Here is an 8,087-nt window from a genome sequence, read left to right as displayed (position 1 = left end):
ACCCATGGTTTGATCTGCCCCACATGTAGGAAATGGCAAAGACAGATCCTTTTAATTTCCACATTCAGAATAAACATGAAGTTACTTCATTGCAATGGCTCAACACCCTGTTGAAATAACTATCAGACTTTCTGCTGAAAGAAAATTAAACAAGGAAATTATCCCACCTGCTTGACGCACTGGAAATTCAACTTGATCCGACACTATGATCTGCAGTAGACTTGGTGCAAAATTGATGATCTTATAGGACTGAAATACATATAAATCACAGTCAGCAAATCACTATGTTTAAAGAAGACTGTATTACCAAAAGCTGAATAAGAAATGCGAACTAAGGACTTTGCAGTGTTCTTTGACTCTCTTCACGAAGTGTGAAAGGTTTTAGCACTTGGATTTACACAGGTCTGCGGCAACCCAAGCGATTGCTTGTAAATGCTGATCATGTAATGGCACATGGGTGCAATAAGTAACATGACAAGGCTCCGTAGTAGATATTAGTGATAATGAATATTTAAATCATTCTGAGAATGCATAATGAGAAGCACCACAGATCTGTCTTTAAATTATTTAACTTAGCCTCATAAGCCAAATGGATATTGACATGCTCCGTCAATAAATACCATTTATTTGCAAAAGAGATTGTGATATAATAGCAACACTGCATTTTGAAGAGATTAAGAAAACAATTTAAAATTATTTTCAAGTGTAAACAAATTTTCATCAGCCATATATTATATAACTATCTTTTAACAAACTAGAAAAATAAAACAGAAAAATAAAAACTAGGGAAACATATTGGAATAGCCATTTTTAATTAAAATCAAACACAGATATTATTTCAAAACACATGGCCTTCCTGGGAACTTTTCAAACACTACATCAGCCATGCAGCTGAAGAATTTCAAAGAGAAAACAATGCTCACTGAACTTCTGAGCAAAGCATGCCTGATTTAAAAGATGAGAAAATCTGATAGCATTATACTGCTGTCATTCAACAGGGGTGCTCCAACATGAAGAATCGTTGACTCAGCATGGTGCAGTTACTGCTAAGCCTTGGCAACATCAGTAGTTACTAGTAGGTCAGATCTTTCATCTCTTAGATCCATGTGCTTTAGGTTCAAAGAGAGATGTTTCTTGGGGGTAGATGGCAGAAGATTTCTTTATTTAATCTTTTTCAGTATTTCTTCCCAACTAGATTATGCCTGGCAGTTCGGTGGTTGTTTCCAGAGCTGTGCTTTAAGTGCAAGTATACCACAGCCTCCTGTAAACTTTGCCTCATTCAAAAGCTGTGAAATATGAGGTACGTTCCGCCCTTCATATATCCAGTTCCTTGGTCCATAATAAGGTAAAATTGCATTACTTTCATGATGCCTAAGTGTTACTACATCACAACACTATCATTCAATAATTCTACCAAATCACTTAACTTTTGGGCCTTCATTTTTATTCATTATAATGATGGTGTAATTCTAACCTTCTTTGTGCTCAGAGACTCATTTGATGTTTCTAGAACGATGTGAGATCTCAGATAAAAGCAGTAACAGCATATCAAAAGCACACTCTCATGCAATTCCCTTCTCTACAAACTTTATTAATCCATAAGAAATGCTCCAAATAAAGTAAAAGCAGTAAGACACAGCACACAAACTCTACTTATCTACAGACAGGCTGAAATACCAGCTTTCAGCATCAATTGGTTGAAGTACAATGGATTCCAAAGATCATCTTTTAATCAGGTATCCTGGATGCCAAAGCTTGTCCTTCAGTCACTACCAGACAGAATCTGTACAATGCTGGTGGGTTCTGAGGGGGGGTGCTGCAGGCTGCAGCATCCTCCTGCACTCAACACCCAAATCCCAGAGAGATAAGGAAAGCACGGGGCATCCCAGCAGCATAGAAAACCAAATATGTGTGTGGACTCTGATCGTCCTTTTCCTCCTAATAGTGCCAAATTGCTGTTCTCAGACAATACCTACACACAGCTTTTATTACTACAAGCACATTGATCACGAATATTTTGTTGTTGCTGTTGTTGTTTTCCTGCAGCAATCCTACCAGTATCGTATTTGGAGTGGACACAGCGATAACAACATTAATTATTTCCCTTTCTCTGTGCAAACAAACAGCTTTTATTGAATCTACATTAAAGTCACTGCTACTCCAGGAAGCTTTATTGGTATCACTTGTGCTGGCAAGCAACGGCTATCCCTGCAGTACATATACAAATAAGGTGATTTGGCCTGTGCAGCAAATCCTCCCAGCAAGGGCCTGGAGTGACAAGCCACATTATGCAGAAGGTACGCACAGTGTCTCAGAGGGGGTCCCATTCCTACCAGCACACTGCTATGAGGGTTTCCTTGCACTTTATATACTGACACTCTGAAGAGATCGCCAGGACACAGTATCAAGCTCTCACTAAATCCTCTTACTCCTTACTATTGTCATTACCATAATTCACATTTTTACATAGCTTTGTTTTCTACTCATTATCAGAAACACGAATGCTACAGATCAGCAGAGACTGTGTGCCTATTTTAGAAAAAAGACACCAAATTCTGTAGTATTTGTTATGCTCAACTACCACCCTGTTCACTTGTGCAGTAGCAAACCCTGTCAGGAATACTACATGCTGCTTGCAATTTTTAGAACAGAGGACTGTTTAAAAAGCTGCACGCAGCAACATTTTTCCTATACCAGCACATTCTCATTGTTTTAGTTGTCGTGCTAATTGTCATCTTGGGATGTACCCATTCCCTGCCTTACTCAGGAAACCATACAACAGGCTCCTGGACACCAGCAAGTAAAATCATACATAACACACAAGCAAGCAGCTGCAGAAGCATTTTCAGGTGTGCACTGTGTAAATGGAAAGAGACAAGGAGTTGACCTCGGGACTGGAAGAGTTCAGCAAGCCAGTTATTTATATTGTTACAGCTGCACCTGAACTTCTACAAAGGGAAAGCAGGAATATCGTCAGTCCCACGGAAGGAATGGAAAGCTACCTGCTGAGTTTGAAGAGCCGTGCCCAGGAACCACAGGGAGGCACCAGATGGCTGAAAAAGACCTTCAGCACATCTCCTGTAGCACAGCATGCTGCCTCGTGCAGTTCGTGAATAACTAAATTGCCTTGAATTCAGGTTGTTGTGATTTTGTAAAGGTGTTGATCGACAGGGACATACGTTCAGTTTTGAAGGAGAAAGTAAAAGTTTTTGAAAAACAAACTTTCACTGAGTATTTAAAAATAATTCTTTTAGAGCCATGTAAAACACACAGTGACTGCTCTTGCATGAATCACAGATCAGAGAATTTCTTTCCTATTGGAATCGAGGATGGGATACAGCAATGTGCAAGCCTAGCAGCTAAACTGGGAGAGGTAAGCAGCACTGCTAAGATACAAGTGGGTAAATTTACAGCAATGGAGAAAAGAAGTTTATGTCCCCATGCATCTTGCTCCATCTGCATACCCTGTCCCAGCACACTGCAGCTGTACAGCTTCCTGCACTCTTGTCCTTTCACCTTTGACCTAACATGTATTCTTCCCCACCTGAGCATCACAGCTCTAGTCTTCCGAAGCCCAGAGAACACATAATTTTTTTGCCTATTTCCTCTTCCATTTGATTAGGTATACAACAGATGACACCCAAAGAAGAAGTGGCCACTGAAAAACAGCTAGATGAACACTGTCACATACAAAGCACTAGAATGCAAGGAGAGATAGGCAGGAAAAACATATAAAGATTTTCCCAAATAGATCCTACTGAAGCAAATAGTCTTCACATCTAAAATTCAGATTTGGCTCCCAGGTTATCATCCATTATATACTACTAACCTCATTTCAGTAAGCATTATTCTTGTGCATTGCTTGCTGTTGCATTTAAAGCCCATGGCAAGCAACCCTCCATAATCACATCTGTCAGTAACCTTCCTATTGCACTAATGGAAGGTGCTTCTTCCCCCACAGAGCAACAACAGGATAATACAAGAGATACAGAAAACTGGAGCTTTCCCTCAGGATCTGCAAGCAGAGCCAAGACTGTCTTTCTTTAACAGCAGCAGCAATCTTTCTCTGTCCCTCTGAATCCAAGTATGGCATGTAAAAATTGCTGAAAAATCAAGACACTACATCTTTGTTTGCAAAGACAAACACAAAGAAGAAATTCGTACCCAGAATACACGTGCAATTAAGTGTTTACAAAGATTAGTTTAAAACTTATGTACATTTGATCTGAGTGCTCCACCATCTGGTTTACCAAGTTTTATTTTCTGTTTGCTATGTGCTTCCTTAGAAATTTCATTAGTACTTGTCACACTTGAGAATATTTTGCAGTTGTTAATAATATTTTCTCTCTTGTTTTTTACATAGTCAGTCACAGAGCGTTGTTAAACTAGAACTCCAAAAGGTATTTTCTTCTTTCCCTGTCTACAAGCAGAGGTATTATTTCGGGAGGGGAAAACACACAGTGTTTCCATCCACAGTGAAAATAAACATGTCTTAGAACCTATCTGAGCTTCTTTTTCCTCTCTGGGTTCTGCTGCCAAACTCATCCAGTCCCAAACTCTTCTTCCTCAAAACATCTAATTATGCAAGTCAACTTCCTCATCAAATTGGTCTTCAATACAAATAACTGAGATTCCTTCCTCTAGGTAACATGAGACACTCATTGTCACTTTCAGAGAGGCCTTAAGATCCCTGCATACTAGGGCAGTCAGCTCAGTAAAGGTTTGGAAGATACGGGAGGAAGTCCAGCATTATTCTGTACTCATGTTTTTGGGCGATTTTCTCACACTTCTTCCTCTTCTTCAAGCACTGCTATGCAGTTCCTGTCAAAGCCAAATGCTGCAATTCCTTCTCAACATTTAACCAAACAGCTGCATTTCTGCAATTGCATTCTTATTTTCCCCTTTGTTACAGGGCAAAGACATGTATTACAGCAAGCTGAGCTAAAGAAGACTAATGTCTAAAAACTGTACAGTAAACCTATCTGAATTGGAATCAAAATGTCTTTGTATGTTCACATCATCAGATAGTACATTCCATAGCAGTGGACAGCATTCTCCAAGAACTGGCACATTAAAGCAATATTTAGCCATTAAAAAAAAATTTAAAAATTAATTGTCCAAAAGTCCCTGAAGTCTGTAAGAAAGACGTAAGAAGAGTAACAGCACAGAAGAGATATATAAAAAAAAAAAGGTGTCCAGAAAACAGATATCTTTCTTAGTTTAATTGACTGTTCTAGTAAGCACAGTGTGACTGATAAATATGACCATAAAGTGATTATGATGTGATAGAGCTAAAGAAAAAAAAGGAGGGGGCAGGGGTGAGAAAAAGAGGGGGATGAAAAGATGTGTACACTAAGAAAATCAACAGGCTAAAAGGGAAATGACAGTAGCAACACGACAGAGATTACTGACCTAGCAGGAAACTACTGCTCTAGTTTATCAAAAGTCAGATGTCAAAGAAATCCCACATTTATATTTGTGTTCAGATCACTGAGAGAAGTGAAGTTTGTTGATGATTCAAAAGTAGCATGCATCATCCAAGGAGAAAAATCAAAGAACTGAGTGAGCTTTAGAACTGCACCAACAAAAATGGAGTGGGCTAACAGGACAAAGTGCATGGTCACGCACTTAAGGATAATAGGAACTTCTCCTAAAAGGTCAAAGAGGTTTCCTACTGAGGAACAACCATAGGAAGAACAGAGCTGAGTGTATTAAGTCATAATTAATATGTAGACATTGGACATGAAAAATATAATTGTAGTTTTAGGATGTATCAAGAGAGGTATTAATGACATTAAGTGTGAGACCTTCTAGAAAGCTGCAAACCCAAATGACCAGATTGTACAAGAAATATTAATTTAAAGAGAAAGAAGTGTAGAGAAGAGCTGTGCTCTCCTATTATTAGATTTCATAACGTCAATTTCATGATAAGGCAAAGGAAACATAGAGTGTCGAGGCCAGGAGAGGAGGCTGGTATGGATCAGCCGTCGAAAAATGTCAGAGAGGGCACTAAGAAAAAAATATTCTAGTTAAGAAGTAAGATTGGCACAAATGGATATAAAGGGACCATAAACTAATTTCAGCTGGAAACCAACACTTGTTTTATCCACAGGCAGATGAAAATTCACAAACAGCCTTCTAATAAGTATAAGGGTAAAAAAAACCCCTCAATTCCATTTCTAAATGCAATTAAATGATAATCCAGAAGGCAGACAAAACTTCATTGATTTAGCTCTGTCTTTACCTAGGTGCATGAACACATGAAAGAGAAAGAGGCATTTTCAAACATGCTGAGACTTTTTACAGGTAGGTAAGCTTTGATTTTAACTCCATTCCCCACACTCCACCCTGTAAGCAAATTATGGACTCAAGACTGTCATGTTATTGTTCTAAAGGACTTTGTATTGATAGAGGTAATGAGGTGCTTACAGAGAGGTGCTCCATTGGTGGACTAGTAGGATTTATACTCTCTGGGAAGCTCTTGTCGCTACCTGGATTCAAACTTGAAAGCAAATGTACACAGCAGGTGGGCTAACACAGAAGTTTTTTACCTCAATATCCACTAGTGAGTATCAGAAGCAGCACTTCAGCTACTGCACAGAATAAAGGTGCCCCCTGCTCTGTTTAGCCAATATTACCACTTCAAGTACTGATTGTTGGAGGGTTTTCTGTTTGGTTGGTGGACTAGTTGCTTTGCTTGAACAAGATAAAATGGCAAAACAGCATCTGGATTCCAGTACTTGCGGGAACAGTGACATGTCAAAGCTATCATTAGATACATGGGAGTCTGACGTGTGGCTTTGAAGTCTTGCTTCAAAAGCACTGAAAGGCTTCAAGATGTCAAAGGCCCACATTAAGAGACATTCCTCAGAAGCACTTTTGTTCCACTCATCCAAAGAGTCATGTCAAATCCAGCACTGCATCAGTACATTGTGAGAGTCAGATACATTGTGCTTCATTTAGGAACAGGAATCCCATACAACAACAAGTATGCCTTAATTTTCAGATTTATTCTTTACAATTGTTAGACAAAATATGTCAGCTATTTTAAAATAAAAATCCGTATCACAATCTGCTCCCAATAAATACACTTGCACTCTTGAATCTAAAACCTGTGTCTTTCATGAGAATCGCATTATCCATTACCTGATCCTGAAACATTTTACAGATCTGAATCTTAAAATGCTTTCAAAACTTTTCCTGAGCTTCACAGTACTTATTGGTGATGTTAAAAGGACAGCATTAGGAGCAGGACCGAGGAATCCAGACAGCTTCCTCTTTGTTCTGAGCCTGCCAAACATGCAGCACTTTAATACTGTAGTTTTGACCCCTGTGCAACAGGCTGCTTACAAATATTTATAATTTCCTTCTCAGCCCTTTTATCCCCAGTAGGGATAAAAATAGGTACTGATGAACTTTTCGAGTAACTATGCCAAACAAAGAGAAAAGTTTTGCATTTTTACCTCGCTCTTGCCTAGAGGATTCCCGATGTCCAGCACTTAATCCACTGATTTACTAAGGGAACTTGCCAACTACTAAGGCAAGGATTAGCTGTACAAGGAGTTTTAAGTTGCCTAAATAGAAAATTAAGCTGGAGTAGCAATCCCGAAGCAACAGCAAATCCTGACAGCCAATTCCCACTGATCATTTTGTTGACCCACCAACCGAGTCGAAAACCCAAGCCCTCCAACAGAACTGATCAAACAGCCCATCGAAGCAAATAGGTTAAACCTTTATTAACGTTGTGTAAGGGAACCTTCACTTTCAAATGCCCAAACCGAGACTGCGGTCACAGTTCTGACTCAGTGCCCGCCGCAATTAACTGCGGGATGCTGTAACAAAACGCTGCCCCGCAAGAATCTCACGTGCCTTTCTCAAAGTCCTACGGGCTGGTTGCTGACCGGGACAGGACGAGTCCCCCAGCGCCACTGCCACCTCACATCTGCCAACGCCACGGAGGGGGCAGCGCGGAGCCCCGCGTCCCGCCCCCGGCACCGAGCGCGGCGGGTTCGTGGATCCCCGCACTTGGCTCCCGCACCTCCTCCCGGGGTCACGGAACCGAGCGAGGGCAGCAATCCCGCCGGGCA

The 8,087-nt window shown here is 40.2% G+C and overlaps 1 protein-coding gene across 1 annotated transcript in view; it reads right to left on the bottom strand.

Moving 5' to 3' along the window:
- The window catches only part of IPO8 (importin 8), a 55,222-nt gene that overhangs the window by 46,356 nt on the left and 779 nt on the right, over positions 1-8,087 (bottom strand). The gene's annotated exons all lie outside the window — the stretch shown is intronic.

The sequence above is a fragment of the Chaetura pelagica genome, unplaced genomic scaffold (genome assembly GCF_000747805.2).
Source record: "Chaetura pelagica isolate M959 unplaced genomic scaffold, ChaPel_1.0 scaffold343, whole genome shotgun sequence".
Classification (NCBI taxonomy): domain Eukaryota; kingdom Metazoa; phylum Chordata; class Aves; order Apodiformes; family Apodidae; genus Chaetura; species Chaetura pelagica.
The sequence above is the reverse complement of the archived record's forward strand: the minus strand, read 5'-3'. Positions and strand labels throughout refer to the sequence as shown.